This window comes from Acinonyx jubatus, chromosome A3, assembly GCF_027475565.1.
Source record: "Acinonyx jubatus isolate Ajub_Pintada_27869175 chromosome A3, VMU_Ajub_asm_v1.0, whole genome shotgun sequence".
Lineage (NCBI taxonomy): Eukaryota > Metazoa > Chordata > Mammalia > Carnivora > Felidae > Acinonyx > Acinonyx jubatus.
The window spans coordinates 19,321,584-19,331,416 of NC_069388.1; positions in this window are offsets into that span (position 1 = coordinate 19,321,584).

The following is a 9,833-nucleotide window of genomic DNA, read 5'->3' on the forward strand; positions in this document are numbered from 1 at the left end:
ACCTCAAGTAAGGCAGATACGACGGGGGCTTCTAAGTAGGTTTTGGTTAAACCATTCAGTTTAGTTTAGCGCACAATTACCAAGTACCTGTAGCACCTGCCCAGGAACTACCCAGGGGTTTCTGAGACTTGGCTGTCATGCAAAACACTTATTGTGGACCTTGGCACATGAAAGACAATCAGTATATCTAACTAGGTCCCTTCTCCTACTTTGGTCCAAAACTGTCAGCAGGTCCTTCTGGAGAATGACGACGCGTTTATGCTATGGGAGACCTGTGCACGTAGGACATCCAAACCGGGGGATTGGGGTTCACTTCTCAATGCCATCTTGTGGGCAATGAGTGGAAACTTTGCCAGGGTTTGGGGAAGGCTGCCTAGTCGTCGTGTGATATGATTTAAAAATTGGAATCAGATTACCTATATGGCTCGGAAAGGAGATCTAGCGATCATTTCAATATGCAGAAAAGAGAGTTTAGGAGTCAAGAATAATGGAGTCTACTGACACTGAGTTATGGATGAGGCAGCTGACCGAGGTAGGTTTACTCTTCAGTTTCCAGCACAGGCTGTGGGATCAGGCAGACCTAGGCTTGATTTTGGCTCTGTGGCTGCATCCTTGGTCAAGGCCTTGACCTCTCTCAACCAAGTTTCCCCACGTGAAAGTGAAAATAAGAGTAATGCTTGTTTTACTTCTTTCTTCAGACAATATTATGAGATTACTCACAATTAGCAATCTGTCCAATACTTGGCTCTTTAAATGTATTCGTAAATGGTAGATTTACTGACATTACTATTATGATTATTATCACTTTCATAATGGGCTACTATTTTTGCCCTCTCTTCCAGTTGGAGCTGCAATCTTGATGATTATACACTTGAAAATCCAAAGCAAATTCTAGCTGTTATTAGCAGATATACTTTCTTCCCCTTCTGTAGGAGAGAGGCTCAGGAAAATATCACCTCTCTCAGAGGTTGGGCCGTGGATAATTTAGGTGGATGTTAAGTGGGACAGGAAGCCAGTGTCCCACAGGAAGCCAGTGAACAGCCCATTTGGTGCCTGTGAGTCAATTGGTCAGAAAAGTGACCAGGATGGTCTGACGATTCTCCTGAAACCCATATCTGTTGAGTATTTGGTATGGCTAAGGATGTCTAGAGATGACTAAGGGGGTGACCTTTGAAAGAACATTCTCACAATTTGATAATCTGATGAAATCTATCTGTCTTCTCATCTGCTGGGGGAGGGGTCAGAAGGAACTATGTAGGTTTTTACGTACACGGTTTTACCTATAATTTCACGCTAAACACAGTCATAGACTTCAAATTTTAAATTCATTTGCAATTTATTAAGTGCTTCGCATCGCAACAGTTCTAGCGGTGGGTGCAAAGAAAGCTCATTTGCATTGCTTTCAGGCAGTAAATCATGAACTTGACAGACTGCAGACCACAGCCAGAGTGATCAGGGCCAGTCAGGAGGGGCACTTTAAAGAGCTATGGGCCATCCACAGGAGAGAAAGGTTCCTGGCTGGAGGTGGTGAGATTCATTAATTACCCGAAACATGCAAGGGTGCTTCGCTCTCCCTGCCGTTTTGTGGCCATCCTGGGTGGCATTATCGTCTCACGGCCAGTCTCGACTTCATACCAGCTGTCAATCTGAAATATTCAAATCACCCTGAGCCCAACCTTCCTCCTCATCCCAGCTTGCCCTGGAATGTATCAGGGAGAGAGTGGAGCTAGCTGGACTTCTCGAAATCCTCCAATGAGTCAAATGCCCTGGCAGACATATGCATACCTATGTAAATAGTGCAGTGAGCATTATTATACCTCTTCTACTGCTGAGAAAACTAAGGCTCGGAGAGCTTGAAAAAGTTACCCAGAGTCACACAGTGGGAGAGCAGTGTGTTTGACTACAGTTTTCCAGGTTTTTCTATCCCACAGGCTGGTGGCTGGGAATGTAGGCACACCTCTCCTGATGGATGCATGCTAAAGATCAGTGTGTCTGCCCTCAATTCACTCGCAAAGAGAGAGGTTCTTAACCTTTTAGGGGAAAGGGCAGAGTGTGGAAATATTATGTAACTTTGAGCATCTTCCCGGAAAAATACTGAACACCTCGCCTGTAGTTTAGGAGGAATATTTGTACTCCTCCCCCATCCCGATCCTAAGCATCGACTCTAGGCTCAAAATACCCTGGGAGCAGACTCGTTAGCAATTCCAAGGTGTGCATTCCCTGCAAAGGAAAGGGTGCCAAGTGTTCTATTGAAACACGCATGAAACGAAGTGCCGGTTCTGGAAATCACCTGTTCCGCGTTGGCTGCCGCCTCGGAGTTTAGAAGGATGACGTACAGGACATCCGTCAATCAAGAGGATTCGGGACGTTCATCCGGCACAGGGCCAAACTTCTGAGTGAACAGCCACCACGAAGGGCTACGTGTCCCTTCTGTGTAGCCAAAGCGAATCTCCACCGGCTTTGCCGGGCAAGCTGGAGACAAGGTGTGATTCCTCTCGCAGGATGGATCTGTACAGAAAGCATGTGGGAGAGCGCGAGCCCGCGTGTCGTCTAGTATTTCCTTATTCGTCCTTAACCAAAATTAGAAAGATATTCTTGGACTGGCACCGTTGCTAAGATAGAATTTTTTTAAGTTAAGAGTTAAACATCGTAGGGGCTTTTGGGGTGCTGGCGTGCTGCATTTCTGGATTCGGATGCTGGTTGCACGAGCGTGTTCAGTTGTGATACCAGTGAGCTATATTCACTTATGTATGTATGTGCTACTTTTCTATATGTTTATTATACTTCTATATATACACATATGCCCCGTGTATATATATTTCTCCATGTGTATTAAAGGTTTTTTTTAAATGAAGCAAGCTATCTAAATCTCAAACTTTTATGAGGAAAAATAGGATAATTTTCTGACAATATTTAAATGCTCAAAGTCAGTGAGCCAAACGTCTGCCATGTTAATTTAAAGGTTCTGTGAAATGGGAATTCTCAGCACATGTTAATACATTGAGTTGAGAGTTGCAGCCAGATCCACTAACTCCTTTCCAGTGTGCCTGGTGGCAGGGTATCGTTTTTGGTACCTTGAGCGCCTCTCTGGGGCGCTACCTCTCGGGTGCTGGTTCCTCTGGGCTGAGTCTTGGGTGCTATTAGCTCCAAGGTCAGATTCACTAATCCCGACCTGGGCAACCTTGCAGGCCCACCAGGTTGTGCAGCATGAAAGGAGTCTGGTGCCGCATGCTTGGCATTGCTTGCCCCGGGACGTGGGTGTGCGACCTGCAAATCCCACCTCCTCCTATCCTTCCAGTGGGCTGCCTTCAACCGCAGGTGCTTCAGCCCCGGTTTACTGAGCGGTGCTCAAGAGTCTTGTGGGAGCCCACTCCCGCCCACCCTCTGACCATCTCTGTCCGGTAAGGGGCTGGATCTAGCTCCGTCTATCCTTCGATTCTAGTGGCCTGATTCCAAATCCCACCTCTTTGGCACACGCCATGGAATCTGAACATAAGGAGCCGACTGGATCCCCAGTGCAGTGGCTCTGGTGTCCGACGGTCTCGGTGTGGTCCTCCCAAGGCTCCCGCTTACACACATGCGTCTTTCAGCTCTGCCCCACGGCACCATGTCGTTCCTTCCTCCCCTCCCTGACGGATCCCGCTGTTTGGTGGCCAAGTTATATGACATCCCGTGTCTCTGTGCTTAGGGAAGCTGTCGACTTCGGAAACAAGAAGGGCTGACTGAACTACAGGAGGAAGGGAAGCAGAGCAGGAGCTGAGGTCCCAAGTTGGCAATGGCAACACACGAGCACGCAAGAGATGGCCCGTGTCCCCAGCCCCTGGCTGTAGGAAATGCAGGCCCGTCTGGGAGGGGAGCGTGCAGAGGCCGACCATCCCCGGGGACTCAGCCAGGCGGGCGGTAGCGGGGGAGGATGGGATTTAATGACGCACAACGATGGGTTTTTTAGCCTTTGTGTGTGTGTGTGTGAAAATGCTCCAATACAGGGTTTCATCCCCTATGTATTTCTTTATTCAGTCTTGAAAGGATTTAAAGAAGTTAACTGTCCATAGGTCACGGGTCATGTGGATCCGGCTGCTTGAAGACCCTGTACAACATCATTTCTGAAAATCTATCCCAGAAGGCACAGTCCTCCAAGGCCAGGGTCAGGTAGAGAACAGCAAGCGTGTTGCACGATGTCCATAAATCTGCAAGCCCCCCGACGTTGTTTAGCCCCTCTGAACTCACTCCTTCCTCCTCTGTGAATGGAGATAGCGATGGCGGCCTTGCCTGACTGGTGGCGGTGAGGCCCCTACGAGAGGGGAGAGAGCTCTTAGGAAACTGTAGAGTAAGGGCTGGTTCAGAGCAGAATGTGACCAAATTTGAGGAAATGAGAAGCTGCTGAATGGCAAGAGCCTCGTGACACGCAGTATCTCAGAGTTCAGCTTTGCAAACTGCTGTGATAACACGTGGGAAGCAAAGCCCATGTAGCTTTCTGACCGCTGTGTAAATGTCTTCTCTTTTCTAGGCTGCAAGGACACAACCTGTTTATGCCGCCCTTCCCTACACTCTCTGTATTTGGTGCCGAGTCCTGGATCTCTTACTCTTCTGACTTTTTCTCGGTCTCCATCACTGCAACCATCTCTCTACTTGCAATCTTAAAAAATTGAGAGTTACCAAAAGTTTTCTTCTTAACCTACTATCTGTTCTCAATTCGTTAGTTGAGTCCAGCGACCTTACTCTCCCAAGTCAGCTCCCCAGAACCCCAAACCCATGACATCCCATTCTGCGCCCCCGGCCCCCTGGCCCAAACCTGTGCGTCTTCCTGTCCACTCTTTCTGTTACCTTCGTCTGTCCCGAACTGACCTCATGGACTTCCCTCCCAGATTGTTCTTCCCCCTAATTTTCTGTATCTGAGTGGACACCAGAGTGGACACCGTCTACCCCAGCCCGGATAACTAGCTAAACTACAACCGACCTTGAGCACAGCACCCACATCGCTCTCCCTTTACTACAGAATCTTAGTGCCTTGTACACGACGGGGGCTCAGCAAATAGTTTTTTTTTGTGTGTGTTTTTTTTTAATATATAAGAGATTCAGTATCTTTCTGCCTCATTCCTATTAAATAATAATAGGAGCACCTGGGTGGCTCAGTCGGTTAAGCATCTGACTCTTGGCTTCGGCTCAGGTGCTGATCTCTCAGTTTCATGGGTTTGAGCCCCACGCGGGGCTCTGTGCTGACAGCACGGAGCCTGCTCGGGATTCCCTCTCTCCCTCTCTCTCTGCCCGTCCCCCTCTCACGCTGTCTTTGTTTCTCTCAAAATAAATAAACTAAAACATTTAAAAAATAATAATAATATAACAAAATTATATGAGATAGGTAGGTATAGATAGATGGAGGTTGGCATAGTGCTTAACACATAACTACTTGAGTGTTTTCTGAGTGTTAGGCAGCATTAAGCACTTTATACGTTTGCGTTTTATATATATATGCTCTCTCTATATATAAAATATAAATAAAACATACTTGTGTATGTAGGCATATATGCAGTGTGTGTATGTTGTGATGTAGATACATATATATGTATATTTGAATAACTTTCACATGTATAATCCTTACCTGTGTAATTTACCCGTCTTACAGATAAACTGTTACGGATAACAATTCGTAGAACTCCATGTGTATTCCTTTTCTAAGGGATTCGCAAATGTTAATTCATTTAGTCCTTTTAACAACCCTTTTGTGTCAGGGACTACCGTCCCTGCTTTATAGACGAGGGAAACTGAGGTCGGTGGGGTTCAACGCCCTGCTCAGGGTAGCAGCCGGTAAACCGTAGAACAAGAGTCGCGCCCCCAGAGTCCAGTTCTGGAGTCTGAGCTTTGGCTGCGTCTCCAGTGCCGAAGGCCGAAGTGTAGCTGTGGGGATAACACCTGCACGCCCACCAAGGACAAGCCCCCAGTGCTCCTTCTAGAGTACCTTCTAGTTGGTCTTTCTCTCCCGTGTATCAAGCAGGGTGCAAACAGCACTAACCAGCGGTATCCGTTGGCCAAATGAATAGATGGGTGAAAAAAATAAATAAGGGGAGGGGTCTCCACATTTGCTTCGACGCCTTTGGTGGACCCACTTGCCCTACTGGATTTATTTATTTGTTTGTTTGCTTCTTTCTTTCTTTATTTAGCTAAAAGCGTTTTTCTTCCTGCCGAATGTTTTATGCCGTCCCAACATGGCTTTCCAAAGATGATTATCATTACTCCTTCAGGTCGTCTCATCCATTATCATTTTTCCTTTAAACAGCTGATTGAAAAGGATTTGTTTCCTTCGTACAGGTCACTCTTGTCTGGTAGTGAGGCCAAATGTTTCTTCCCCTGGGAACACATCTTCATTTTTATAATGGAAGTCAACGGGAGTTAATAAAAGGAATGGAAAAGGCACATCGCTGCCAACTGCTCAAGTATGTATCCATTCCATTCCGAGAGCCCCACCTGTCCTCGTGGTGGGCCTCCTGGGGAATCCCCCAGGCAGCTAGATGGACGTCGTAGGAGACGACGGTGCTGTGGCTGTTTGTGATGCCGGGGTGCTCAGAGGATCTCTCAGTTTGGCAAGGAGGTCGCTGGCAGTCTTGGAACAAAGACCGCCAGTGGTCTTTCTCTTTAATCCGCCACAAAACTCTTGTGGGACTGGAATTCTCCTACTTTTGTTCTGTCCAGACCAATCGCAGGCCACTGCCGAGCTCAGGGGCCGATGCACTCAACACGTCGTTATGACCTTCCATCGTGCTTAGTCCTGTGCCAGGGAAGAGGCAGAGTGGCACCGAAGATATGAGCCAGACTCCCCGGGGGTTTCAGTTCTAGCACCAAGGGATGTGAAGGAAGTGACTCGATTCCTCCACGCTCCCGTGCTCTCCTGCGTATCAAGAGTGAGTGGCAACCACACCTTCTGCTGGGGCTGTTGGGGGAATTAAATGAGATAAGCCTGTTCAGGCACCCAGGGGTGAGGGCTCAACGGGTATGACCCACAACGGTGAGGACATGAAGATGTTGTGTGGTAGAAGGTACAAAGCTAACTCAGACACAGTCCCTTCTCTCAAGACACCGCGGGCCAGCTGGGGAGACGCACACGCCCTCATATAGTCCTGTGTCAGGAAGGTGTAAAGGACAGGTGTAACAGTTGCACTGTGGAAGGCATTCCTGGCTGAGGTTGTCAGCAAAGACTTTGTAAGAATTTTAATACCTAAGCCGGACTCTCAAGATATACAGGCCTCGGAGATGTAGGGACAGGCTGGAGAGCCAATGTTGTTGAAACAGAATCGAATCTGGCAATAACTCCTTCTGAAAAGCTGAGATATCTTCAAGTTGTCTCTGCTGCGTGTTCTGCCATGAAAATTGTGATCAGAATTTTACATGTATATAGCACATTTCTTTTTAGAGTCTCCAGTGATATTATTAAAAACTAAAACCTTCCATGTTAATGTTGGTCTGTCTTAAAAAAAATAAAAAATAAAAAACCCAACACGTATACATTTTCTTCCAAAGAGCTCTCTGACTCCTGTAAGAGTTAGTGAGATGCTGGGGCTAGCGATGGAACCTAAAATTATTCGGATATTAAAAAAAATGCAAGAAGTAAGCTTCCAGAAAGCTCTCAAAAGTTAAGCGTGTAGAAAAAGCCCCCATCATAAAGAATGACCGGTGATGTTCCGAGCTGCCAGGGAGTTGGAGAGAAAAAACGTTTCAGAGAAAAACATGTTGAGATGAAAAGCATGTTAGATTTGCTGTCAGGGTATCCTTGGGATATAGTCTGCTTTGGAGGCAAGCAGTGGAGGGTCCTGCAAAACAGGCCAAACACTGGTGGAGAATTGTCTACTGAGAACCGTGCAAGGGTACGGCAAACGATGCCACTTCCCAGTGCCCAGTGATGACACTCTGAATCCTGAATCATCAGCCTGGGCTCACACAGGGTTGCCCGATGGGACTTGGTGATTACGCCATATTCTTGCATACGATGGCCTCTCTAGGAGAGTGTTGTCAAAATCCTGCCTCCCTCCCGAGACGAAGCAAGATCTGCTGGCTTTGGATCCATCGGGCATCTTATGAGTCTTAACACGACTGATTAATATCATGGTACGGAGGTACTTAATCCGAGCAGCCTAAGAAGAAAGGAGACAGTAACCGTGCTGCCTGCCGTAGCCCCCCAAATCCTTCACGGGCACCCACGTATGCTGGATCTCATCACCCTGCCTTTTCCCAACTGGAAGTATCCACCTGAATGCTTGAGTTTTTAATCTCTCCGTATTCTGTAGCTTGGTGTCCTTGGCGTTTGCTAGAGCATTTGATGTACAGTAGGCCCTTAACAGAAATGGAACAAATGAAAGGATGAATGGATGGGTAATTAATGCCATTATTTCCCTCGTTAAGGTCCTATGAAATTTCATCTGGCCTACCACAATAGCATTACTTGTGGTGACCTCTAACTTATTTTTAAATTTGTAAAAGGCTTTTTACTGAAGTATGTTTGGAGAAGCACAATATCGTTAAGTGTACTTTTTCCGGCGCAATGAATTTTTACAAACTGAACACGCCTATGAAATCACTTCCCAGATGGAGAAATAGAACACCGCCAGCCCCCGCGGAAGCCCGCTTTTGCCTTCCGTGGTCTCCCCACCAGGGGTAATCATTACCTAATAGTACATTTTAGTTTTTCCTGGTGTTGTACCTTTTATATACAGACTTATTCAACATACACTATTTTGAATTTGTCTTCTTTCATTCAATATTGTTATGAGATTCAGCTATACTGCTGTGCATAGACAGAGAACATTCGTTCGTATGGTAACCTCTGGCATGAGCATGTGGCAATTTGTTTATCCACAATGTACTATCCATTTGGTTAGTCTCCATTTTGGGGCTATTGTGGATACCACTGCTGTAAACAGTCTTGCACTTGACCCTGGGTCCACACGTATGCACAGAGCTGCGGGACATGTATCTGGAAATGGAATCACTGGGTCATAGGGCCTGCAGATGTTCAGTATTAGACTCGCATATTGCCAAGAAGTTTTGCAAAGTGGTTGTACCAATTGAGACTTCCAGTAAGTGTAGCTTATGAGATTTTTGGTTACTTCACATCCTTGCAAACACTTTCTATCTTTTTCATTTTATTGCCATAGCTCGTTAGCTGTTCTTTCCACGTACAGTCTCACACCCTCTCACATGCAACACCTCCATCTCCCAGCCTCCAGAGGGATTTGATGAAGTCAATACCCAGTGTAAGCTCTTTAGCAAATAATTAAGCCAAAGCAGGGATGCAAACTCAAACCCACCGGGGATGTATGGGAAGGCGGTCAGTGTAAGGCAATATGGCACAGTGGGCTCTGTGGCTAAATACGTAGCACGTGCCCCATACTCAGTGCAAACTTTAAAGACACTGACCTCATTAGATCAGGCCTCCCTGGTGGCCACGTATATAAAACCCCTAATTTGTAGGAAAATGTCCAAACTCCTTCACTCGCGTTTCAGTCTTTCTGGTTCCTGCCTTTTGCTCCGTGTGACTTGTTTCAGCCCTTCTTCCTTACAGATCCTTTATTTCTGCCAGAGTCAACTTTCCAGTCTTTCTTGGACACATCGTGTGTGCTCACGCCTCCATGCCCTTGAATGTTCTGTTCTCTTGGTCTGGAGTACCCTTTCTCCTCTTTGCCTGCCGAGGGCATTCAGAGCCCTGCTCAGATGACCCAGTGGGGCATTCCCAATCCCGGGAAGAAGACCCGGTCTCTCCTCGCTCAATTCCCCACAGAGCCTTGTGCTTGACTCCATTACCTACTTACCACTTGATTCTGAAATCTTTTGTTTGCTCACCTGAC